This window comes from Hippocampus bargibanti, linkage group LG06 (genome assembly GCF_051943395.1).
Source record: "Hippocampus bargibanti isolate YZ-2025 linkage group LG06, ASM5194339v1, whole genome shotgun sequence".
Taxonomy (NCBI): Eukaryota; Metazoa; Chordata; class Actinopteri; order Syngnathiformes; family Syngnathidae; genus Hippocampus; species Hippocampus bargibanti.
Genome location: NC_142739.1, coordinates 15841630 through 15867735, shown reverse-complemented (window position 1 = coordinate 15867735; position 26106 = coordinate 15841630). Strand labels below are relative to the sequence as shown.

Below are 26106 nucleotides of genomic sequence, written 5' to 3'. Positions count from 1 at the left end.
CGATCAGTCACCTCCTCTATATGGATGACATAAAGCTGTATGCTAAGAGCGAACGGGACATTGACTCCCTGATCCACACAACCAGGATCTATAGCAGTGATATCGGGATGTCATTCGGGCTGGAGAAATGTAGTCGGATGGTGACTAAGCGGGGCAAGGTAGTCCACACTGAAGGGGTCTCACTCCCTGAAGGAACAATAGCAGACATTGAAAACAGCTACAAGTACCTTGGTATACCACAGGCCAATGGCAACCTCGAACTAGCAACAAGGAAAGTGGCTACTATCAGTGGTTCTATCAGTGGCTAGAGAGGGCTGGCCAAAAGGACAGCACAGAGGCACTCATCTTGGCTGCTCAAGACCAGGCCCTGAACACCAGGGCCATAGAGGCAGGGATATACCACACCAGACAAGACCCAATGTGTAGGTTGTACAAAGAGGTACCTGAGACAATCCAACACATAACTGCAGGGTGTAAGATGCTGGCAGGGAAAGACTACACGGAGCGCCATAACTAGGTGGCTAACATAGTCTAACGAAACATCTGTGCGGAGTATGGACTGGAAACCCCAAGGTCAAAATGAGAAACACCTCCAAAGGTAGTAGAGAATGACAGAGCAAAGATCCTGTGGGACTTCCAGATACACACTGACAAGATGGTAATGGCCAACCAACCAGATATCATGGTCATAGATAAAGGGCAAAGGAAAGCCGTTGTCGTGGATGTAGCGGTCCTGAAGGTTCAAAAGAAATGCACACAACAACAAGATATCAAATAATAATAGCTCAGTGTGAAAAACCTTATGAAGGTCAGTCACCGACTATGCACATCTTTGATATAACTCAAATGATAAATTTATTAGATTTCTCACAACTGTGGCAATAACCTACGTGCTTTCTTAGCTATCTGCTAAGGCACATTAAGTGTTTTAAAAGGTGTTTCTGCACTTACGTGACCTCTATCTCATCTAGATTTCATTTTCTACAGCATATGCATCGCTGGTCTAAGTGTATTTACTCTGATAGTGCTGCCACAATGGAATTATGTGCGCTTGTAAATAGAGTTAGCAGTCAGCTGATCTAGGATTTTTATTATACGGTGAAGGGAATGTGAGAGAAGTGCAAACTGTTTTGCTTTATGACCCATTCTAAAACCTATTGAAATGACTGTTGGAAAATAATATCATTACTTTTATGTATAAAATCTTACTGCTCAGCCATGCAGAGTGATCATCAGCACACTTTGGAGACACAAAGGAGGTTAGAGAGCAATGAAGGCAGTATAAGGCATGAGGGTCATGAAATGAAACAAGATGCTTATGTGAAAACAAGGTAATACATACATACACCGAGACATATATATATATATATATATATATATATATATATATATATATATATATATATATATATATATATATATATATATATATATATATATATATATATATATATATATATATATATATATATATATATATATATATATATATATATGGGAACATCAGAAAGAAGGAACATGAGAAAATCGAGAAATACCAAGGGCTCAGAGAGGAGCTGGAGAGAGCCTGGAAGGTAAAGGTGACAGTCGTGCCTGTGGTGGTCGGAGCACTTGGGGCAGTGACCCCTAAACTCGACGAGTGGTTGCAACAGATCCCGGGAACAACATCGGATATCTCGGTCCAGAAAAGCGCAGTGCTGGGAACAGCACGGATACTGCGCAGAACCCTCAAGCTTCCTGGCCTCTGGTAGAGGACCCGAGCTGAAATGGGGACAGACACCACCCATGGTGGGTGAGACGAGGATTTATATATATATATATATATATATATATATATATATATATATATATATATATATATATATATATATATATATATATATATATATATATATATATATATATATACACACACTTGTGTCACTGTCAGTGTAACAAGCATCAGAACTTCAATAATCCATTTTGTGCAAAATTAGGCGTAACCTTTCAAGTCACATCGAATGCACTCGCTGACACGAGGCATTGATATGCACTACGGCTGAAGTGCTGAAGCTTTGAAAATCAACAGCTACATTAGCCAAATACTTTAACTCAGGGGTGTTAAAGTAATTTTTTGCCGCGGGCCACATAGTAGTTACGGTTTCCTCTCGGGGGGCCGTTATGAATTTGGGGAAGCCAGTAGAATATTTCTTCCCCTTCAAATATTACATATAGAGCGCACAACAAATTAAAGAATCATGCCACTTTACATGCTTGATTTGCTTTCGCGGGCCGAATAAAATGATGTGGCGGGCCTGATTTGGCCCCCGGGCCTTGACTTTGACACCTGTGCTTTAACTGGATTTGAGAGTATAAGAGGTCCACCCCCCTCCCAAAAAAAGGAGGACAAAAAAGCGCGGACTTCAGCACATCTATCAATTTGCAAACAGACTTAAAACATCAACAATGGTGTACAACCCTCAGAGAATATGATGTTAAGACTACACAATTGCGACCCTTTGTGTACGTATTTTCCATCTTTGAAAAAGTCTGTTTTTCAGCCCTCTTCTTCTGTCGGGTCCCGGGGAGAGAAAGCCAATTCTAGCATTGACAGAAAACTTCCCACTCCACCCCCATACGAAAAATTAGAAAGGCTGTTAGTTTTTTTTTTTTTTTAATCGTTCAGATTTCCTGGGTTTTCTGGTTAAATACTAAAGCACTGGAGGCTGGTCATGCTTTAAGCTACTATAAAAAGTTAAGCTTCAGCGTTGGGCAGCAGAGATAGGGGATATAAGCTGACAAGTAATTAAACCAGCATATCTGTAACAACTGTCATCTCTTATTTCTCCACGGCCTGGACGTAAACCAAAGGCAAGAAAGCTAAAAGGTTGGTGTAAAGAAAAAAAAAGCAATGTGGGCAGTGTGTGAGTGAGCAAGAGTATTTACGTTGCAGGGTAACTGGAGGCTATATCTCCTGCTGAACAGTTTAGCAGACTTGGGCATTTAGAGGATTGTGGTGGAGATCAAAAGGGTCAGGGATCCTTTTTACCAATTAACAGCAGGGAGACGGACATGAAATAAGGTGTAAATTTCAGCTCTGCACTTTTCAGTGAGTCAAGCATGAAATGCATTCTAATGCCCTTTTTGAGTTTCCAGGCGGATTTGCAACCACCATTGATGTCACCACAGTCCCCGCAAAGACGAGCTTGATCGCTCCTCAGAAAGGCATGTAGCCATCTTATCCACTGTGTTGACGTCAAAGGGAGTGCTGAGTCAGTTATTGATATGGTGGGAATAGAACGGACAGGAGACAATAAGCTTGCAGCCGTAGAGGTTTGACCTCTCAACGTGTGAAAGTGTTTTAAGCCGTTATTGATAAAACTGCAAGCTTTGTAAATCAGTGATTGCATCGGATTTGTTTGGTTGAACTGAAATGTTTGCTTTCGCACAAAAAAAACATCTCTTATTGGATTTTCATAAACTGTGGGTACCCTCAGTGGTCATTCAACAAATGTCAGAAAGAAAGAATAGCGAACGAAACCAATAATTCTCAAGATTCAAAAAGGAGAGGAGTAGCAGTACCGTACATTGCAGGAGTTTCTGAAAAATTACAAAGAGTCCTTTGGCAACATAAAATTCCTACTTATTTCAAACCGATAAACACATTAAGGCAAAAATTAGTGCATCCAAAAGATAGGCTACCAAATGAAAAACAAAGTAACGTAGTTTATTCCATACATTGTAAGAATGAAAATTGTAAAGAGCAGTACATTGGGGAGACTCAACAAATTCTCAAAAAAAGACTTTATCAACATCGCAGGGATAATACTAGTGGGCCTCAATCGGCAGTACATTTGCACCTAAAAGCTAGCAACCACTCATTTGACGACAATGAGGTTAAAATCTTAGCGAAAGAACATAGATGGTTTGAAAGGGGGGTAAAAGAAGCGATTCTTATAAAACAACAAAATCCTTCATTAAACCGGTCTGGTGGGGTGAGGTTCAATTTGGATCGTTCATACAATAGCCTGCTTAGGCAAAACAGGTTAGGCAACTTTCGCAATGCTGATGAGGGTCGTTATGCTGATGAGGTGATTCCGGGGGGAGTGGGGGTAATGGGCCAGTCGTTAGTCAGGAATGTAGGAACTATCAGTGGGACCACAGGGAGGGGTCCCCTGCCCCCCCCCCCCCCCCCCCCAACCTGAGAGTAGGGACCTATCATAGCTGTGTCCGGCGCCACCATGTCTGGACATTAGAGATATATAAATGGGGCCGATACGACCAGTCAGACTTTAGTTCGCTGACGAAGCCTCTTGGATAGGAGGCGAAACGTCCGAAACCTTCACTTTTGTACAGATGACGGCTGAAGAAACCTTCTCATCGATGGACCACTCCTGTACGACTGAGAGCTTAGACAGACGTAATATAATAGCATTGAAGACCTTGATTTACAGTACTTGAATTGAGATGACCAACTGAGGGGCTTCGTCAAAAGACAAGTCAATTTCTTGGCAACAGGCTAAATGAACAGGGAGACATAAAAAATAAGGTTTATTATTATCCATCCATCCATCCTTTTTCTAATCTGCTGATCTTCATGTGGGTCGCAGGTGAGCTGGAGCCTGTCATAGCTGTCTTCTGGCATAAAGACGGGAACACCCTGGACTGGTGTAGTTTAGCCTATACTGTCGGCAAAAATCCTCAAGTGTTTGACATGCTTGGCGAATAAAGATGATTCTGAAATTTATTAAATAAGATGATTCAAAGACTTTTTCAACAGACCCTTTCCTTGCCTCCAAATCATGATTTTGCAGAATGAGACATAACCATGTGGCTTCATAATTTTATGAAAAGATTGTCAAATATACTGTATTGTCATCTCAAGTTATGATCCCCATTGCTCGCCAGCATTGCAAATAGTAAGAACAAAGGCATTGGGCTTAAAGGAGAGGGAGAAGGACTCATGTTGATGTTTCCGATAATGAAGAAAACTTCATTTAGCCAACAATTTGAGAACGATCAGTTATATTCTTTTTTTTAAGTCTACAAAATCACTACCCTGACTCCTTTCTTTCTGCTTTCTGCCATTCTCATTAGGCATGCACTGGGTAGGAGTAAGTAAAATAATCGTTGTAACTCAATAGAGCAACCGTAACTCATTTAGTAGTGCTAAAGGCGAGTGAGGATAAGGACAAAGAGTCTCAACGTTTCACCATGGTGCTCATTATGCACATTTTAAAACAATTTGCAATTCAACGCCACACAAAGTGATGGGGGTGGGGGATAGATGGGTGCGTCTGGCCTTCATAGAATGCTGCAAGAGAATGACCTCGTACCCCACTTCTAGGGTCGCTGCCCCGAATGAGAGCTGGGAAGATACAATTAAAAGAATTTTAAAACAATGTGAAACAAGAAATTGTGCTGCTTATTATACAAGGAAAAGCTATGGTGACAAATGTTATAAGGCACCATTTGTCACCATAGCTTTTCCTTTCCTCTTTTTTCTTTCCTTTTTATTTTGCTGTCTCATCCTCTCAAGGCACTCTTAACTACGTATTTAAATATCAGGCTTTCACAAGGGAGCATCATTATTCTCCAGATGTCTGCCTGCAATGGGGACTAATTGTACAATTGATAGATTTTTTTCTGCTGCTAGGTGAGTCACTTCTACTCTTCACAAATTTGATGAAAAGGTAATTAACATTTACTCCGTCCATTTGTGTTCTATACCACCTATCCTAACAGTGGTTGCAGGTGAGCATGAGCTACCCGAGAGGACTTTGGGTGAATGGCAAAGTACACATTATACAACTTTACACAAATCGGCAGCAACATTTAACACTCACATTCACACCCAATACACCATTTTTTTTTTCAAATTGACCGCTGAAATAAGTTTTTGGAATGTGACAGAAAAGCCGAGAGTCTTCTTTTCCATTTCGGCTTTTCCCTTCAAGGGGTCGGGACAGCAAATCAGTGTCCTCCATCTTTAGAAGTTTGATCCGCATGTTTGTTTTGGCCAAGCTTTTATGTCGGATGCCCTTCCTGACACAACCCTCTGTATTTATCCGGGCTTGGGACCGGCACAAGAAGACATATGTCCCTTTGTGGTAAAACCCCAAATCACAAACCTTTGAGGGAGGTGTCATACTGTGCTACCAATGATATACATTTCCTTTTTAGAAAATGCAATTTAAATTTGAGGGAAAAAAAACTTGGTGTACATGAATATCCCCTCATAATTAATTGCCATCAAATTAGTTTTCTGCAAAAGCCATTATGTTCAGCATGATATTCAAAATGAAAATGTGTCTGTACAACTCGTATCACTTACTTGTGTATTACAGAGATCTATTTATTTTAGGGTTGTATGGTGTCTTTGTCAGTCTGCCTCAATAACTCCTGCGCGGTTACTGCTGAAACAAACTCAATCAAAATGTAATTTCAGGAATGAAAAGAAGCTGTTTAAAAATGCATCAACAATCCGCCACCGAGGGTTTATTAATTCAACTCAGGCTGTGCTGAGCAGTCGTGCTGAAAGCACTACTCTGAAACGAGAAAAACATTCTCCCACACTCCCCTTATCTTTATGGTGTAATTTGCCATTTAGTGAGTTAGTGAGTTACCACCTAGGGAAAGCACCATGTTGCTGGAATAATTGAGCAAATGAGAACACAATACAAAACAAGCTCACTTTGTTCTTACACGTGTCTCTGTTTGGAGTCATCTGACACAATTAAAGCCCTTCAAGAATCTCAAACTGGGGACACCTTGATATAGGGTTTCAACTTTTCACCATTGCGAAGGGTGAGGACTACTCAAGCACGTTACGACCCGCATAATGTATTCCAAAGGGCTGTCACTTCAAATTGAGTGATTGACAATACTGCCACAGGTTTGATATGACTACTTTGTCAAGCCTATCAAGGGAGATAGATGTTCAGTTCATGATAGTTTGAAGAAACTATTCAGAAAGGTAGCCCATATATTCAGCAGCTAGCCACATTTTTTTTTCATTTACTCTATCACTCACCCATCACTAAACTGATAAAAGTGGAATTACCAAAAGCATCATCAATAACTGAAGCTGAGGCGTCGCTTCTTGTGATGGATGGCAAACGAAAGGTGGCGAGATGCTGTGGCTGTTCGGTTCATCCTTCTGCTTTGCCAAAGTGTTCTTTTAATACTGGCACATGTAAACAAAGCTATACTACGTGCAATTAATTCCAGTCACATACATTCTGTAGGTGGCATACGATGTAGGAGCCATAAGAAAATGTCACCCCACAAGCACACAAACAAAAATATACAATCTCACTGCCACACAAGGGTTGAAAAAAAAAAAAAAAAATATATATATATATATATATATATATATATATATATATATATATATATATATATATATATATATATATATATATATATATATATATATGTGTGTGTGACGGGTGTCACAACAGTGACTGTCTTCGTCTCCACGATGCTGGCGTCTTAATGAGACCAGACGCGTGAATGTGATTGTTCAACTGTTGCAATCTGGACTCGAAACGAATAAGGGAACTAATTAGACAATACTAGACAGTACAAAAGGGGAAACAAAATAAGATACTGTCATGAAAATGCGCGCCAATCGAGACCAACAGAAAACCGCGACTCACCCTGAATCTCCTTGAGATTGTTCTCGAAACTATGGGCGGGACATGGTGCCACACTGTGCGCCGTTGCGTCACTTCCTTCATAATTTAATAATCTAAGTGCACAACTCCGTTACATGCACCCCCCTTAAATTATGCAGAAGTGAGGCAACATACACACGGAAGACAACATAACTGTGACAGACTGGAGAAAGGGATCTGTTGCTGGTGTATCAGTGGTCTGTGCGCTCGTCGTAGATGCACTGCACTGGGTCTGGAAAGGAACTCTGTCCCCACTAACATAAGTGGCCACAGCTTGAACCTGCCCATTCCCCTCTGTACAAACTACACCCCTCTGGATTGCACCACACAACTGTTACACGGTTGGGAAGCCTCTACCTCTACCAACACACTCATTCAAAGGTGTGCTACTTGTTACTTGTAAGGAGCTCATTCTTAGACTTAACACACAAAAACAGGTACATGAAAAAAAAGCACACTAATTGCAAAACAGCAGGTCAGACAATTAACACACTACATCTATTTCCAAAACGGGGGTCGACACACAGTCCACCGAGTGATGGGACTGCACAGCGTCTTCATTGTGCAGCATCGCGGTCCCGGTCCGAAGTGGAGAGTCACTTGTGAGCCGGGTCACGGCACCAATGTGACGGGTGTCACAACAGTGACTGTCTTCATCTCCACGATGCTGCCGTCTTAATGAAGACGAGACGCGTGAATGTGTCTTTTTATTTCTTTTATTTCTGCAACACAGTATGGCAGAAGGGATGTGTGAAGTCGCATGGGTTTCGTCCTGTGATTAACCTGAATCTCCTCTAGATTGTTCTCAAATGCAAAACATTGTAGATAATAAAACAGAATTAAGAATGTGTGATCGTATAGTGGTTATTTACAGAAACAGAGAATACAACACAAGTTCACTGTTATTTACAAGATGTCCCTGAACGCATCATAGGCGGAGACTCGGCAGAACACGCGGTGCGCTTCTAATGGCTGGCGCACAGTTCAACCCGCCACGGACACTCACGGGCAAATGAAACACGACACAAGAAACTAAATATTGTTCAATAAAAACGAAATGGAACAATTATTACCTGCAACACAGTATGGCAGAAGGGATGGGTGAAGTCGCATGGGTTTCGTCCTGTGATTAACTGCGCAATAGAAAAGCACCATGAAGCACATGTGCTCCAAAGTTCCACTCGACAAAATGTGAAGTAAACAATGACACAAAAAGCAATCTGGACTCGAAACGAATAAGGGAACGAATTAGACAACACTAGACAGTACAAAAGGGGAAACAAAATAAGATACTGTCATGAAAATGCGCGCCAATCGAGACCAACAGAAAACCGCTACTCACCCTGAATCTCCTCGAGATTGTTCTGGAAACTATGGGCGGGACATGGTGCCACACTGTGCGCCGTTGCGTCACTTCCTTCATAATTTAATAATCTAAAATTTAATAATTTAATAATTTTAATTAATTTTTTAATTTAATTTATTTAATAATCTTTCATTCCTTTCATCACTTTGCTGCTGTGAAATGTAAATGTCTCCACTGTGAGACTAATAAAGGCATATCCAATATCCAATCCAATATCCATTATCCAATATCCAATCTAAGTGCACAACTCCGTTACACACATATATATACAGTAAAGTCTCGTTCCTTTTTATTTTGCTGTCTCATCCTCTCAAGGCACTCTTAACTACGTATTTAAATATCAGGCTTTCACAAGGGAGCATCATTATTCTCCAGATGTCTGCCTGCAATGGGGACTAATTGTACAATTGATAGATTTTTTTCTGCTGCTAGGTGAGTCACTTCTACTCTTCACAAATTTGATGAAAAGGTAATTAACATTTACTCCGTCCATTTGTGTTCTATACCACCTATCCTAACAGTGGTTGCAGGTGAGCATGAGCTACCCGAGAGGACTTTGGGTGAATGGCAAAGTACACATTATACAACTTTACACAAATCGGCAGCAACATTTAACACTCGCATTCACACCCAATACACCATTTTTTTTTTCAAATTGACCGCTGAAATAAGTTTTTGGAATGTGACAGAAAAGCCGAGAGTCTTCTTTTCCATTTCGGCTTTTCCCTTCAAGGGGTCGGGACAGCAAATCAGTGTCCTCCATCTTTAGAAGTTTGATCCGCATGTTTGTTTTGGCCAAGCTTTTATGTCGGATGCCCTTCCTGACACAACCCTCTGTATTTATCCGGGCTTGGGACCGGCACAAGAAGACATATGTCCCTTTGTGGTAAAACCCCAAATCACAAACCTTTGAGGGAGGTGTCATACTGTGCTACCAATGATATACATTTCCTTTTTAGAAAATGCAATTTAAATTTGAGGGAAAAAAAACTTGGTGTACATGAATATCCCCTCATAATTAATTGCCATCAAATTAGTTTTCTGCAAAAGCCATTATGTTCAGCATGATATTCAAAATGAAAATGTGTCTGTACAACTCGTATCACTTACTTGTGTATTACAGAGATCTATTTATTTTAGGGTTGTATGGTGTCTTTGTCAGTCTGCCTCAATAACTCCTGCGCGGTTACTGCTGAAACAAACTCAATCAAAATGTAATTTCAGGAATGAAAAGAAGCTGTTTAAAAATGCATCAACAATCCGCCACCGAGGGTTTATTAATTCAACTCAGGCTGTGCTGAGCAGTCGTGCTGAAAGCACTACTCTGAAACGAGAAAAACATTCTCCCACACTCCCCTTATCTTTATGGTGTAATTTGCCATTTAGTGAGTTAGTGAGTTACCACCTAGGGAAAGCACCATGTTGCTGGAATAATTGAGCAAATGAGAACACAATACAAAACAAGCTCACTTTGTTCTTACACGTGTCTCTGTTTGGAGTCATCTGACACAATTAAAGCCCTTCAAGAATCTCAAACTGGGGACACCTTGATATAGGGTTTCAACTTTTCACCATTGCGAAGGGTGAGGACTACTCAAGCACGTTACGACCCGCATAATGTATTCCAAAGGGCTGTCACTTCAAATTGAGTGATTGACAATACTGCCACAGGTTTGATATGACTACTTTGTCAAGCCTATCAAGGGAGATAGATGTTCAGTTCATGATAGTTTGAAGAAACTATTCAGAAAGGTAGGCCCATATATTCAGCAGCTAGCCACATTTTTTTTTCATTTACTCTATCACTCACCCATCACTAAACTGATAAAAGTGGAATTACCAAAAGCATCATCAATAACTGAAGCTGAGGCGTCGCTTCTTGTGATGGATGGCAAACGAAAGGTGGCGAGATGCTGTGGCTGTTCGGTTCATCCTTCTGCTTTGCCAAAGTGTTCTTTTAATACTGGCACATGTAAACAAAGCTATACTACGTGCAATTAATTCCAGTCACATACATTCTGTAGGTGGCATACGATGTAGGAGCCATAAGAAAATGTCACCCCACAAGCACACAAACAAAAATATACAATCTCACTGCCACACAAGGGTTGAAAAAAAAAAAAAAAAATATATATATATATATATATATATATATATATATATATATATATATATATATATATATATATATATATATATATATATATATATATATATATGTGTGTGTGACGGATGTCACAACAGTGACTGTCTTCGTCTCCACGATGCTGCCGTCTTAATGAGACCAGACGCGTGAATGTGATTGTTCAACTGTTGCAATCTGGACTCGAAACGAATAAGGGAACTAATTAGACAACACTAGACAGTACAAAAGGGGAAACAAAATAAGATACTGTCATGAAAATGCGCGCCAATCGAGACCAACAGAAAACCGCGACTCACCCTGAATCTCCTTGAGATTGTTCTCGAAACTATGGGCGGGACATGGTGCCACACTGTGCGCCGTTGCGTCACTTCCTTCATAATTTAATAATCTAAGTGCACAACTCCGTTACATGCACCCCCCTTAAATTATGCAGAAGTGAGGCAACATACACACGGAAGACAACATAACTGTGACAGACTGGAGAAAGGGATCTGTTGCTGGTGTATCAGTGGTCTGTGCGCTCGTCGTAGATGCACTGCACTGGGTCTGGAAAGGAACTCTGTCCCCACTAACATAAGTGGCCACAGCTTGAACCTGCCCATTCCCCTCTGTACAAACTACACCCCTCTGGATTGCACCACACAACTGTTACACGGTTGGGAAGCCTCTACCTCTACCAACACACTCATTCAAAGGTGGTGCTACTTGTTACTTGTAAGGAGCTCATTCTTAGACTTAACACACAAAAACAGGTACATGAAAAAAAAGCACACTAATTGCAAAACAGCAGGTCAGACAATTAACACACTACATCTATTTCCAAAACGGGGGTCGACACACAGTCCACCGAGTGATGGGACTGCACAGCGTCTTCATTGTGCAGCATCGCGGTCCCGGTCCGAAGTGGAGAGTCACTTGTGAGCCGGGTCACGGCACCAATGTGACGGGTGTCACAACAGTGACTGTCTTCATCTCCACGATGCTGCCGTCTTAATGAAGACGAGACGCGTGAATGTGTCTTTTTATTTCTTTTATTTCTGCAACACAGTATGGCAGAAGGGATGTGTGAAGTCGCATGGGTTTCGTCCTGTGATTAACCTGAATCTCCTCTAGATTGTTCTCAAATGCAAAACATTGTAGATAATAAAACAGAATTAAGAATGTGTGATCGTATAGTGGTTATTTACAGAAACAGAGAATACAACACAAGTTCACTGTTATTTACAAGATGTCCCTGAACGCATCATAGGCGGAGACTCGGCAGAACACGCGGTGCGCTTCTAATGGCTGGCGCACAGTTCAACCCGCCACGGACACTCACGGGCAAATGAAACACGACACAAGAAACTAAATATTGTTCAATAAAAACGAAATGGAACAATTATTACCTGCAACACAGTATGGCAGAAGGGATGGGTGAAGTCGCATGGGTTTCGTCCTGTGATTAACTGCGCAATAGAAAAGCACCATGAAGCACATGTGCTCCAAAGTTCCACTCGACAAAATGTGAAGTAAACAATGACACAAAAAGCAATCTGGACTCGAAACGAATAAGGGAACGAATTAGACAACACTAGACAGTACAAAAGGGGAAACAAAATAAGATACTGTCATGAAAATGCGCGCCAATCGAGACCAACAGAAAACCGCTACTCACCCTGAATCTCCTCGAGATTGTTCTGGAAACTATGGGCGGGACATGGTGCCACACTGTGCGCCGTTGCGTCACTTCCTTCATAATTTAATAATCTAAAATTTAATAATTTAATAATTTTAATTAATTTTTTAATTTAATTTATTTAATAATCTTTCATTCCTTTCATCACTTTGCTGCTGTGAAATGTAAATGTCTCCACTGTGAGACTAATAAAGGCATATCCAATATCCAATCCAATATCCATTATCCAATATCCAATCTAAGTGCACAACTCCGTTACACACATATATATACAGTAAAGTCTCGTTATATCGATATCGGATATATCGATAGTCCCGGTTATATCGATACTATTTCTATGCACGCACGGAGAAAATTACATGCAAACAGGGTCGGATATATCGATAGTCCCGGTTATATCGATATTTTTTCGGACTCCCTTGAATATCGATATAACAAGACTTTACTGTATATATATATATATATATATATATATATATATATATATATATATATATATATATATATATATATATATATATATATATATATATATATATATATATATATATATATATCGCGGGGGGTGCTGGAGCCTATCTCAGCTGTCTTCAGGCACGAGGCGGGGGACAACCTGAATTGGTTGCCAGCCAATCGCAGGGCACACAAAGACATACAACAGTCACTCTCACACTCACACCTAGGGACAATTTGGAGTGGTCAATCTGCCATGCATCTCCCTGTGTGGAGTTTGCATGTTCTCCCCGGACCCGCGTGGGTTTTCTCCGGGTCATCCGGTTTCCTCCCACACTCCAAAAACATGCATGGCAGATTGACCACTCCAAATTGTCCCTAGGTGTGAGTGTGAGAGTGACTGTTGTATGTCTTTGTGTGCCCTGCGATTGGCTGGCAACCAATTCAGGTTGTCCCCCGCTGTTCTGACACTGACACAAGCAATCCATCATGTTGACATCCTCCGCTCAGAGGTCTGTATCATTGTGTACTGTGTGCATGTGTGTTTTGGCATGAGGTTCTGAGATATTCTTTCACTCCTTTTACCCACAAACACATCTATGCCCATTGGTTACTCAAGTGCAACTTCCAATTCAAATAACACATTTCCAAAATAGTATCTTTTTTTTACGGTGAAATATTTTGTCAATTAGCTATAAGGGCCAGTGTTACTGATGATGCAATGAAGGCTGTACCAAAATACTGGTAAACATAGCTCATTTAATGCACTTGATGGCATTGTCAATCAAAACTCATTAGATGTACAGTTATTTTAGGAAACCGTGTGGGTTAATCCAAACTGGGAGACGTTTTCTGTCTGCCCCAGAAAATGTCAAAACATCTTCACTCACAGTATAGAAACACTTATTTCTCACTTTATTACTAGAAAGCACTTATTTCGTAAATTTAGTTATCTTAAAGGACAACCTGACTGAGGAATTCAAGGTGGAGGTGGGACTCCACCAGGGGTCAGCTCTGAGCCCCTTCTTGTTTGCTATGGTGATGGACAGGCTGACAGACGATGTTAGACAATAATCTCCTTGGACCATGATTTTTGCAGATGACATTGTGATCTGTAGCGAGAACAGGGAACAGGTGGCCGAGAAACTAGAGATGTGGAGATATGCCCTGGAAAGGAGAGGAATGAAGATCAGTCGCTGCAAGATGGAATACATGTGTGTGAATGAGAGGGATCCAAGTGCAAGAGTGATCGCTACAGGGAGAAGATATAAAGAAGGTGGAAGAGTTTAAGTACTTGAGGTCAACTGTCCAGAGCAATGGAGAGTGTGGAAAAGAGGTGAAGAAGCGTGTCCAAGCAGGCTGGAGAAAAATGTCAGGTGTGATGTATGATAGAAGGGTTTCAGCTAAGATGAAAGGAAAAGTGTATAAAACAGTGGTGAGACCAGCCATGATGTTTGGACTGGAGACAGTGCCACTGAAGAAAAGACAGGAAGCGGAGCTGGAGGTAGCAGAGCTGAAGAGGTTGAGGTTTTCTTTGGGAGTGACGAGGTTGGATAGGATCAGGAATGAGTACATTAGAAAGAAAACTCATATTAGAGGCTTTGGAGAGAAAGTCAGAAGGCCAGACTGAGATGGTTTGGACATGTCCAGAGGAGAGAGACCGACTATATCGGGAGAAGGATGCTGAGCCTTGAACTACCAGGCAGGAGACCTGATCTATACAAATTTTCTGAACTTCTCATTGGCGAATTGTGGACCGTTATCAGAAAACACTTGGTTTGCAATCCCGTTTCCAGCAAATATGGCCTTCATGCATGTTATCACTGCTTCTGCTGTTGTAGCTTGCAGTCTGCAAACCTCTGGATACAAGGAGTAGTAGTCTGTGACCAAAGGATAATCTTTACCTTGACACGAAAACAGGTCAGCACCCACCTTCTGGTATGGTCTTTCTGGTGCTTGGTGTGGGTGTAGTGGTTCTGCCGGTTGATTTGCTTGATATGTGAGACAAATTGTACATCTCGACACTTGATCTGTGATGTCTTGATTCATTCTAGGCCAGAACATCAGTTGCCGTGCTCTTTTCTTGCACTTTTCAATTCCAAGATGTCCTTCATGGATCTTTTTGAGCATTTCACTTCCCAAAGTCTTTGGAACGACAATCTTACTTCCTTTTTATATGATGTCATCCACTACAGATAACTCCATCCTGTAGTTCCAATATTCCGCTGCATCTGGTGAACAATTTTGTTTCACCTCGGGCCATCCATTTTTGATGATTTGTTTCAATTGTTTCAGTGTCTCATCTTTGTTTGTCTCCATCCGTATAATCTCCAACTTTGCATCTGCAACTGGCAATGCACTTGTGATCATGTGTACGTAAGCTTCGACTTCTTCATCCAGTTTAGCCTTCGAGTGCTCCTTCGGGTCAACAGCTCTGGATAGAGTGTCAGCTGTATATACATCAGTTTTCCAGGGGTGTATGGAACCTTCAGTGAGTAACGTTGCAGCCTGATCATCATTCGCTGTATACGGAGTGGACAGTCATTTAGTGGCTTTTGAAACAATGCTATTAAGGGCTTGTGATCAGTCTCCACGCTGATTTCCTGTCCAGACACAAATTGATGAAATCTCTCACAGGCATACGTAATGCTGAGCAGTTCTTTTTCAATCTGTGCATAACGTGTTTCCGGATCCGAAAACTGTGCCATAATCTCTTCACAAGTTTGTAGCTTGAAGTGTTCTCTCTTGATGGCTCTGTTTAGATCTCTGGGATCCAGGCATATTCTGAATTTTCCGTTCTTTTTCTCTACGACAACGAGGGAACTCACCCAGTCAGTCGGCTCATCAATTTTCTTTATCACATGCCTGCTCTCCATGTTGTCCAAAAACTCTCTTCACTAGGTGTAGTCTCTCACATGCCGACAATCCTAGTAGACCCTGCACATCCCTTGGAAGTATGATGAAAGATAGCTTATGTAATTGGCCTTTATGTGTCACATTCACAATGCATTTTCCTTTCATTGGTATGACTGAACCCGCATAAGCTGTTACTTTCATGTTTGCTTTATGTATTTTTGGTCTCGGTCTGATCGTCATGAAATCAGTCTCTGAAATGACATTCACATTGGCTCCAGTATCCAATTTGAATTTTAGATGAATGTTGTTCACTTTCAGCGTAGTGATTCAATCTCTTTCTTCTCTTTCATCTTTTACAGCATTCACATAAAGTTCCTCCACTTCATAATGATCATCTACTGCATCTAGCTTGCCTTTCATGTCTTGATTCCTGCAGCAACGAGCATAGTGATTTGCTTTGTCGCAGTTTTTACATATTTTCCCATATGCTGGACACTGCTTTGGGGGATGTTGCATACCGCAACAAGTGCAAGATTTTTGTTTGAGTATCCTATTTTTGTTGGGTTGTCTCACTCTTGCCTTGATCTCAGCAGTCTTGTTTTTGTTGAATCTGTGTGCATTTCTTTCCACTGCATCCACATTGCAGCTAGCATCATTTAGCAACTCTTTATCCTGTGACTTAACAGTCTCAGCGGCTCTACACAGTGCTAAGGCTTTTTCCAGGTCCAGATCTGATTTCTGAGTAGCCTTTCTCTCAGTTTATTGTCTGTAATGCCACACACTATTCTGTCTTTGATCAGTGATTATGTTAATCCACCGAACTCACATGTCTTTGACCTGTTTCTCAGCTCATTTGCATATTGGTCAATAGTTTCTCCAACTGTCTGTACACATGTGAAGAATCTGTGCCTTTCAAACGTCACATTGCGTTTCGGAATGCAGTAAGCTTCAAACTTTTCCATTATTTTTGAAAGCTTCATCTTGTCATCCTCAGCATCAAATGTGAAGTTATTGTAGACCTCTAGAGTTTCCTCTCCCACAACGTGCAAAAACATGGATGCTTTCATCTTTGACTGGCTTTCATCAGCTCCAATTGCAGACAAATACAGTTCAAAACGTTGCTTAAATCTCTTCCAATTTTCAGCCACGTTACCTGTTAGCTGCAGAGCTGTGGGTGGACGTAAAGCTTCCATTTCTGCCGTTTTCTGCCGTGGGTTGTGCTCAATGTCCTTCATCCGTGGAATCTCCCGTTCCAAGTCCTTTTATCGTCCTCTTTTCTTCCAGACCAATTCTGACACCAAGTGTTGCTTTGTGTAAGCGGGTTCGGTAAATGATACAACTTCTGGATAGAGTTGAGCTTCTTTATTAGGACGGCTGTGTTGGTTGGAGGGAGAAGGCAATTGACATGTGTGGCTCTCGTAGGCTCTCATCAGACTGACTTGCAGGAGCGCATTTTTTGATATATACTAGCCAGGCATCACTAGTAGAACTAGAACATGCAAATACCATTTGCTCATATCGTTACAGAAAGTACAGTACTGTATGCGCACACGACCTTTACTGTATTTACTTTTAGACTGCTTCACGAATATGAAGTTATTTACATTTGAACTAACACTATCATAAGTGAAAACATTGTTAAAAACAACTATATACAAAAAGCATACTGTCATACAGTCATGTTTTCAAAATGCCCACTGGTGTTTTTGTCAGATTGTAATTGTCATCTTTTTCTTGTGCAGATAAAGTGACTGATGGAGGGTGCAACCCAAACAGTGGCTGAAATTCCAGATTTGGATGACTTGATCAAGCTATGCTTTAGAATTGGATTCAGCAATAAGGAAATACTCGCAATTTTATCACATAATGCTCAAATTATTTTAAGTGTTCGGACTCTGAAAAGGATATGCAAAAGACTAGGTCCAAATTTTCTGAACTTCTCATTGGCGAATTGTGGACCGTTATCAGAAAACACTTGGTTTGCAATCCCGTTTCCAGCAAATATGGCCTTCATGCATGTTATCACTGCTTCTGCTGTTGTAGCTTGCAGTCTGCAAACCTCTGGATACAAGGAGTAGTAGTCTGTGACCAAAGGATAATCTTTACCTTGACACGAAAACAGGTCAGCACCCACCTTCTGGTATGGTCTTTCTGGTGCTTGGTGTGGGTGTAGTGGTTCTGCCGGTTGATTTGCTTGATATGTGAGACAAATTGTACATCTCGACACTTGATCTGTGATGTCTTGATTCATTCTAGGCCAGAACATCAGTTGCCGTGCTCTTTTCTTGCACTTTTCAATTCCAAGATGTCCTTCATGGATCTTTTTGAGCATTTCACTTCCCAAAGTCTTTGGAACGACAATCTTACTTCCTTTTTATATGATGTCATCCACTACAGATAACTCCATCCTGTAGTTCCAATATTCCGCTGCATCTGGTGAACAATTTTGTTTCACCTCGGGCCATCCATTTTTGATGATTTGTTTCAATTGTTTCAGTGTCTCATCTTTGTTTGTCTCCATCCGTATAATCTCCAACTTTGCATCTGCAACTGGCAATGCACTTGTGATCATGTGTACGTAAGCTTCGACTTCTTCATCCAGTTTAGCCTTCGAGTGCTCCTTCGGGTCAACAGCTCTGGATAGAGTGTCAGCTGTATATACATCAGTTTTCCAGGGGTGTATGGAACCTTCAGTGAGTAACGTTGCAGCCTGATCATCATTCGCTGTATACGGAGTGGACAGTCATTTAGTGGCTTTTGAAACAATGCTATTAAGGGCTTGTGATCAGTCTCCACGCTGATTTCCTGTCCAGACACAAATTGATGAAATCTCTCACAGGCATACGTAATGCTGAGCAGTTCTTTTTCAATCTGTGCATAACGTGTTTCCGGATCCGAAAACTGTGCCATAATCTCTTCACAAGTTTGTAGCTTGAAGTGTTCTCTCTTGATGGCTCTGTTTAGATCTCTGGGATCCAGGCATATTCTGAATTTTCCGTTCTTTTTCTCTACGACAACGAGGGAACTCACCCAGTCAGTCGGCTCATCAATTTTCTTTATCACATGCCTGCTCTCCATGTTGTCCAAAAACTCTCTTCACTAGGTGTAGTCTCTCACATGCCGACAATCCTAGTAGACCCTGCACATCCCTTGGAAGTATGATGAAAGATAGCTTATGTAATTGGCCTTTATGTGTCACATTCACAATGCATTTTCCTTTCATTGGTATGACTGAACCCGCATAAGCTGTTACTTTCATGTTTGCTTTATGTATTTTTGGTCTCGGTCTGATCGTCATGAAATCAGTCTCTGAAATGACATTCACATTGGCTCCAGTATCCAATTTGAATTTTAGATGAATGTTGTTCACTTTCAGCGTAGTGATTCAATCTCTTTCTTCTCTTTCATCTTTTACAGCATTCACATAAAGTTCCTCCACTTCATAATGATCATCTACTGCATCTAGCTTGCCTTTCATGTCTTGATTCCTGCAGCAACGAGCATAGTGATTTGCTTTGTCGCAGTTTTTACATATTTTCCCATATGCTGGACACTGCTTTGGGGGATGTTGCATACCGCAACAAGTGCAAGATTTTTGTTTGAGTATCCTATTTTTGTTGGGTTGTCTCACTCTTGCCTTGATCTCAGCAGTCTTGTTTTTGTTGAATCTGTGTGCATTTCTTTCCACTGCATCCACATTGCAGCTAGCATCATTTAGCAACTCTTTATCCTGTGACTTAACAGTCTCAGCGGCTCTACACAGTGCTAAGGCTTTTTCCAGGTCCAGATCTGATTTCTGAGTAGCCTTTCTCTCAGTTTATTGTCTGTAATGCCACACACTATTCTGTCTTTGATCAGTGATTATGTTAATCCACCGAACTCACATGTCTTTGACCTGTTTCTCAGCTCATTTGCATATTGGTCAATAGTTTCTCCAACTGTCTGTACACATGTGAAGAATCTGTGCCTTTCAAACGTCACATTGCGTTTCGGAATGCAGTAAGCTTCAAACTTTTCCATTATTTTTGAAAGCTTCATCTTGTCATCCTCAGCATCAAATGTGAAGTTATTGTAGACCTCTAGAGTTTCCTCTCCCACAACGTGCAAAAACATGGATGCTTTCATCTTTGACTGGCTTTCATCAGCTCCAATTGCAGACAAATACAGTTCAAAACGTTGCTTAAATCTCTTCCAATTTTCAGCCACGTTACCTGTTAGCTGCAGAGCTGTGGGTGGACGTAAAGCTTCCATTTCTGCCGTTTTCTGCCGTGGGTTGTGCTCAATGTCCTTCATCCGTGGAATCTCCCGTTCCAAGTCCTTTTATCGTCCTCTTTTCTTCCAGACCAATTCTGACACCAAGTGTTGCTTTGTGTAAGCGGGTTCGGTAAATGATACAACTTCTGGATAGAGTTGAGCTTCTTTATTAGGACGGCTGTGTTGGTTGGAGGGAGAAGGCAATTGACATGTGTGGCTCTCGTAGGCTCTCATCAGACTGACTTGCAGGAGCGCATTTTTTGATATATACTAGCCAGGCATCACTAGTAGAACTAGAACATGCAAATACCATTTGCTCATATCGTTACAGAAAGTACAGTACTGTATGCGCACACGACCTTTACTGTATTTACTTTTAGACTGCTTCACGAATATGAAGTTATTTACATTTGAACTAACACTATCATAAGTGAAAACATTGTTAAAAACAACTATATACAAAAAGCATACTGTCATACAGTCATGTTTTCAAAATGCCCACTGGTGTTTTTGTCAGATTGTAATTGTCATCTTTTTCTTGTGCAGATAAAGTGACTGATGGAGGGTGCAACCCAAACAGTGGCTGAAATTCCAGATTTGGATGACTTGATCAAGCTATGCTTTAGAATTGGATTCAGCAATAAGGAAATACTCGCAATTTTATCACATAATGCTCAAATTATTTTAAGTGTTCGGACTCTGAAAAGGATATGCAAAAGACTAGGTCTTTTTCGAAGAAAGAACCAGTCAGACCTGGGAGATGTGTTGGCTTTTGTCCAGCAGGAGATCCTGACTAGTGGACAGATGCAAGGTTATCGTTGGCTACATCTGCGTGCCATTCACAACGGATTTGTTGTGTCACAAGATATAATGAGACATATCATAAAATTGGTTGACCCTGTAGGCGTGGGAATAAGAAGAGCACAACGCCTAAGATGGCGGCAGTACAACTGTAGAGGGCCAAATGCTCTTTGGCACATGGATGGCTATGACAAATTAAAACCCTATGGGATTGGCATAGATGGCTGTATTGATGGGTTTAGCCGGTATGTGCTCTGGGCGGAGGCCTATACCACAAACAGTGACCCTAAGGTGGTTGCAAGTTATTTTATAAAAACAGTTTCATGCGTCGGTGGATGTCCAGAGAGGATCCGTGCTGACAGGGGCACAGAAAACGGTTGTGTCGAACAGATGCAAATGTTTTTGCGTCGGAACAACTCAGACAATTTTGCTGTGGAGAAAAGTTTCCTCTATGGAAGAAGTACAGCCCATCAGCGCATTGAAGGGTGGTGGTCCACCCTTCGCAAACAGAGTGTACAATTTTGGATTAATTTATTTCAAACTCTTCAGGATGATGGCCACTTTACAGGAGATTTTCTGGATAAAAGTCTTATCCGGTTCTGCTTTCTTAATCTTGTGCAGGTCAGGTAGAATAATGTTTTTGGGCCTTTTTTCTTTAATTTTATAAATGGTGAAAATATCATCCTCAAACAATGCTGCTTTTTGTTCAGGACGAGCTGGATTAAGTTGTGAACACGTGGAACTCACACAAAATAAGACGAAGATTGCACAAGGATACAGCTTCCGGTCGACCAGTGATCATGTATTTATTTCCTGCGATGCACAGTGCAGAGGATCAATTAAAACCTGTTGGAACGTAAGAGATCACTGCATGTATGGAAGAGTGCACGACAAAAGGCGATTTTCCATGTGATGAAACTGTATTTGACCTGTGTTGTCTGCTTATGGAGGATCCATTGAATGCGCGTGACTTGTATGTTAAGTTGAGAGAGGAATTACTGAAGTATATTTGACATGTGTACCTATGCAACCTTGGACTTTGTACTGATGTGAAAATGAAACTTCAAATTTACTCCACAACCAGTTGTGTTTTTTTCGACTCCTCTCAATGGCACTCTTCAGCGGTAGGTTGGAAGTACATAGACATTATTTAAAACAACTTTGCCATGGCTCCAGCATGCCCTGTGACCCTTGTGATAGATCACTAGTGGATGGTTGTCTTAATCATGTTATAAAACCTCTCCATCCATTTTCTTATCTCCTTATCCTAAAGAGTCATGAGGTGTGCTGTATAGCCTATCACAGCAGTCATTGGGCAGTAGGCGGAGGACACCCTGAACCAGTTGCTAGCGAAGCGCAATGCACAGATGAACAACCACCAGTGCTCACAATGACAAGGACAATTTAGTGTGTTCCATTAACCTGACACACGTTAGTGAAATATTGGTGCATCTGGAATAGCTGGAGACTCCAAACAGGAAGGTCAGAACCAGAATCAACCTTGCACCTCGATGTGAGAATTATAAAGCCATTAGAAAATACCTGTAAAATGTTATTAAACCACCTTTTCACACAATATATTAACTTTCAACATTCATGTGGAGCCAAAAATTTAATGCAATGAAATCTTTAATTTTGGACAAAAGAAACATGCACCGAACTAATACAGCAAAACTGTTGAAACAACCATCTGATGGTTATGCATAACTTCCTAGGCCTTTTTGTATAAAAAAGTCCACAGAACTTTACAGAACTATTACTATAATATAACACAAAATGCAAGTGATTTGTATAAAAACCATAAAACAGCAAAAATGCAAAGTTTGTTTCAACATATTGATAACACAAAACAATATACTGTAATGTAGTGTAAAAGTAATGTCGTGCTGATGCAACCTACGATAGTTTAGTCACAGTTTCTTGGTATTAAAAAGCTACACAATGTCCATCACCCAGATATTGCTTTCAAGAACGGTGTTGAATTCAGATCGGAAATCTGGGAAATTATCATAGCTGTCAGCAATATGCAGAACATTTCCACATGTGTGCCCCACCGGCCTTTTACTAAACTCCGTCATTTCCTGAAACTCCACAAGAATGGCGTTGGTTACAACAAGATCAGATCCAGTACAAAAACGGAGAAACTTCTGAAGCATGAATTAACAACCTTTTCAGATGATTTGCCACATCCTTCTGCTTTGGGGTAAAATCAGTTGCAAATTTCAGCAGTTGGCAGACCTTTTTTGAGGTAGGTTGTAAGTCCGAGCACAACTTGTTTAGTTCTTCTGGACTGATCAGGACACGGTGGAGAATAACCTCCCTCCAGCAGTCAATCACAATCATGGGATTTTGGATCAGCTCTTTGTGTGCTATTTCTTGCAATATATTGGGAAATCTTTCAGCAGAGATTGTTTTTCTACAGCCGTAGTTATCAAGGACTTCCACAAGTTCATCTAGGTCGACTTCTGAAAGGTCCTTCATTGCTGCCGTCAAAACTTCACGCTCCTGGCTGCTCACAAACTGCAGAAAATGTGCTTTTAGATCACTGTAGACCGAGTTGAAAAGCACCTGCTCGAGGAAAGGAAACGCAAGTTTGTTTGGGAAATAGCAACAATCTTGGTAACCCTTCACAAGGATTCTCCAAAATCCTTTCCACTTTTCTGCTGGAAAATCATGGCGAATAAATGGCACTTTAATTGTTGTACCAAGGGTGCACCGGTCATAGAATTGTTGCCAGAAGCATGTGAGAACATCTCTCAATACTCCAGATCCAATGCCAGCTTCTTCTGTATTAGCTGGGAGTATGCGTTTCACAATGAGTGATTTGTTCAAGATAGCATTTTCAGAAAATGCTATGATCATATCACTCAACGTGTCAGTGTAGTGGACACTGATTGTCATCACATCTTGTGGATCGGGTGGACCGTCATATATCAGTGTGATGTCAGCATCTCCCTCTGTGCTGTATAAAGGACCAAAGGTTATTTCTGAATCAGAAGAAATGTTGAATGCCGTGTAGATTTCACTTGAATCAACAGAGACCACTTCAATTTCAGGGTTGTAGTCACTGACAAAACCAAGACTTTGGATGCCGTGCTGTCATCATAGTGGTCATCTTTTGGCCTTGTTGCAATATAAAAGCGCAACAATGTAAGTTTTGCAGCCTCATACATATTGCCAATGGACTGGCAGGTTTCATCAGTGAGGAGGTTTTGTTTGAAATCCCACACCTCAAACTGAAAGTCCAATTCTGAGCCTTTAGGAGAAATTCCATCAGGGAAATACAGTTTTTTTTCCTTCATTGAGAATGTCTTCTAACACAGCTTCTGTGGACATTTGAAGTTTTCTGGTACCCCCTCCCTGTTTCTCCCTCACCTGTTTGGTTATTTTTCCATCACTGTGTATCCATCCAATTGCTACATTTCTCGTTGTTTTCTGCCTCCTTGTCTGTCTTGCTTCTTGTGTCTTTGACGCAGTGTCTCCTTTCTCGCTATCTTTCCTGACTTTCATTTTTTCACGCAATTTTTCCAGAAGTCCATTTTTTCTTTTGGTTGGGAGCTGTTTCGTCTTACAAAAATTGAAGAGTGCAATCCGGTCTCCATAACAAGGGACATAATTGGCAAGCGTGGAATCGTCCATCAGTGCTATGACATCACCGTCAATCTGCAGAAGAACAAGAAAAAAAAATTAAAAAAAACATTCAATCATCATAACATATAATCACTTAATTTAAAAATATGAAGCACACATGTAATACTGATCTCAACAATTGTAAATCAAACACACAGGCATATATGTTGCAACTATAAAACGTTGAAAACTGTTAATAATGGACAAAGGTACATTGATGCTTGAAAATGACGGGGAAATATTTGCCTTCCAACATGCAACTATCATAAATAAAGTCCCTATTCAGACAGCAGTTCATCAACTTTTGACTTTGTTGATGCGTGCGTGTGCCTAAACGGTACTTAAAATGATGTACACACAGAACTACGACAGAACGTGTGATCACATTGTGTTCAATTCACGCTGATTTTAACTGCAGTGATTCTCCAACCGGCCACTGTCATTCATAAATGGTTACTATTTATCAGTGACGTGCAGTCAGTGGAGGCCGGGGAGGCAGTGCCTCACCTGTCATCATGGAAAGCTGTCATGGAAATATCAAATGAAAAAATAAATTAAACAGTTATATGTATTTAGTAATTTGTACTTGTCCATTTAACTTCACCGTTTTAGGATTTTTTTCAAAATCGCTGAATTTTCACATTTACCGTTCAAATACTAAATAGAGACGAGCAGTGAGGCACCAGCCGGTTGAGCCTCACCATGGATTGCGCAATCACTATGCTTACTGTGCTGGCTTGCTCTGCAGTGAGACCGCATTGCTGTCCTTCTGCATATCGCTATTAAAGCATTCAAACACGTTTAGTATATGAACTAAATTTCTACAGTTTAGCTGATGTATATAATGTAGAGTCACTGTACATGATAAACACTGTACTACAGTGTTTATTTTGTTTTATTTTTAGCAAAACGCTGTGCGTAGGTGAGGCAAACAGTTCTCCCGCCTCATGACAGGCAGGGGGCGCTTGTGATTCCAGAGATACTTCCGACTCCGCTGCTGCAGAATAATAGAATTAGAGACAGACAGCTACAGTAAACAGTTAGCAAGTAAAGTGCAACCCTGCAGTCATTTTTTCGTGTTGCTTGGCCTCACTTTCAGAATGGAGGATTACATATCTACATTGAAAGAATTTTCTAAACTTGACTTTCAATCGAAGCAGGAGGTAATAATTAAAGGAAGACCAACACCGGGGCTAAAAGGTTTGCTTCAGACAACGGGACACAATACTCGCTCGCTCTTTTCAGGCGGACTGGTACACACGAA

At 40.9% G+C, this 26106-nt stretch overlaps 2 pseudogenes; one reads left to right on the top strand and one right to left on the bottom strand.

The window, feature by feature from the left end:
* The first annotated feature begins 21215 nt into the window (after nt 1-21215).
* LOC148896605 (uncharacterized) lies at nt 21216-22072 on the top strand (annotated as a pseudogene).
* A 1682-nt stretch (nt 22073-23754) lies between these two features.
* LOC148896604 (uncharacterized) lies at nt 23755-24722 on the bottom strand (annotated as a pseudogene).
* Nucleotides 24723-26106: the final 1384 nt, after the last annotated feature.